The following is a 2,599-nucleotide window of genomic DNA, read 5'->3' on the forward strand; positions in this document are numbered from 1 at the left end:
CATTCCATTCCACATTCTATTCTACATTCCATTCCACATTACATTCCATTATTTTCCACATTCCATTCCACATTTCATTCCACATTGCATTCCAAATTCCCATTCACATTCCATTCCTTTCCATTCCACATTCCATTCCACATTCCATTCCATTCCATTCCATTACACATCCCATACCACATTCCATTCCACATTCCATTCTATTATGTTTCACATTGCATACCACATTCAGTTTCATTCCATTCTACGTTCCATTGCATTACATTCTACATTCCATTCCACATTTCATTCCACGTTCCATTCCATTCGAATACACTTTCCATTCCACGTTCCATTTCACTTTCCATTCCATTACATTCCCATTTCCCTTCTACATTACTTTCAGTTCCATTCCATTCCACATTCCATTCCACTTTCCATTCCATTCCATTCCACATTCCGTTCCAGATTCCATTCCATTTCATTCGACATTCCATTCCACATTCCATTCCATTCCATTCCACATTCCGTTCTACGTTCCCTTCCATTCCATTACACTTTCCATTCCATACCATTCCACATTCCATTTCACATACCATTCCATTCCATTTGACATTCCATTGTACTCCATTGCACATTTCATTCCATTCCATTCCACATTCCTTTCCATTGCTTTGCACTTTCCATTCCTTTCCACAGTCCACTCCACATTACATTCCATGTTTCTTTCCATTCCATTCCACGTTCCATTCCACGATCCATTCCATGCTCCACTCCATTCCTTTCCACGTTGCATTTCACATTCCATTCCACTACATTTCAAGTTCCCTTCCGCATTCCATTCCACATTCCTTTCGACTTTCCTTTGCATTCCATTCCACATTCCATTCCACATTCCACTCGGCATTCCATTCTACATTCCATTCCACATTCCATTCCAGATTCCATTCCATTCCTTTCCGCATTCCATTCCACATTCCATTACACTTTCCTTTACAAGTTCCATTCCCCGTTCCATTCCACTTTCCATTCCATTCCATTCCTCGTTTCATTCCACATTCCATTCCATTACATTCCACTTTCCATTCCACATTCCATTCCACATTCCATTCCACATTCCATTCCACGTTCCATTCCATTCCATTCCACATTCCATTCCACATTCCATTACACGTTCCATTCCAAGTTCCATTCCCCGTTCCATTCCACTTTCCATTCCATTCCATTCCTCGTTTCCTTGTATATTTCTTTGCATTACATTCCACTTTCCATTCCACATTACATTCCACATTACATTCCACATTACATTTCGTTCCATTCCATATTCCATTCCACATTCCATTCCACATAACATTCCATTCCCTTCCATATTCCATTCCATATTCCATTCTACATTCCATTCCATTCCGTTCCATATTCCGAAGCACATTCCATTCAACATTCCATTCCACAGTCCTTTCATTTCGATTCTACATTACTTTCCACATTCCACTCCATTCCATTCCACATTCCATTAAACATTCCATTCCACATTCCATTCCATTCCTTTCCACATTCCATTACACGTTGCATTGAATTCTATACCACGTTAAATTGCATGATACATTCCACTTTCCATTCCATTCCGTTCCATATTCCGAAGCACATTCCATTCAACATTCCATTCCACAGTCCTTTCGTTTCGATTGTACTTTACATTCCACATTCCACTCCATTCCATTCCACATTCCATTAAACATTGCATTCCACATTCCATTCTATTCCTTTCCGCATTCCATTACACGTTTCATTCCATTCTATACCACATTAAATTCCATGATACATTCCACATTCCAGTCCACATTCCATTCCAAATTCCATTTCACATTGCATTCCACATTCCATTCCACATTCCATTCCACATTGCATGCCACATTCCATTCCATTCCATTCCACATTCCATTCCACATTCCATTCCACGGTCCAATCCATTCCATACCACATTCCATTCCACATTCCACTACATTTCATTCCACGATGGATTCCACGTTCCATTCCACGTTCCATTCCACGATCCATTTCACGTCCCATTCCATTCTATTGCTCATTCCATACCATTCTATACCATTCCATTCCACAATCCATTCCATTACATTCCACTTTCGATTCCACATTCCATTCCACATTGCATTCGGTTCCATTCCACATTCCATTCCGCACTCCATTCCACATTCCATTCCACTTAACATTACTTTCCATTCCACTTTCCATTCCATGTGCCATTCCACATTCCATTCCATTTCATTACACATTACATTGCATTCCATTCCACATTCCTTTACACATTCCATTCCATTCCATTCCACTTTCCATTCCATTCAATTTCACATTCCATTCCACATTCTATTCCACATTCCATTCCACGTTCCATTCCATTCCATTCCACATTCCATTCCATTCTACGTTCCATTCCATTCCATTCCATGTTCCATTCCAATTTCCATTAAATTCCATTCCACATTTCAGTCTATTTCGGTCCACATTCCATTCCACTTTCCATTCCACATTCCATTCCACATTCCCTTCCATTCCATTACACGTTCCATTCCACTCTCAATTCCACATTCCATTCCACATTCCT

The sequence above is a fragment of the Pongo abelii genome, chromosome Y, assembly GCF_028885655.2.
Source record: "Pongo abelii isolate AG06213 chromosome Y, NHGRI_mPonAbe1-v2.0_pri, whole genome shotgun sequence".
Classification (NCBI taxonomy): domain Eukaryota; kingdom Metazoa; phylum Chordata; class Mammalia; order Primates; family Hominidae; genus Pongo; species Pongo abelii.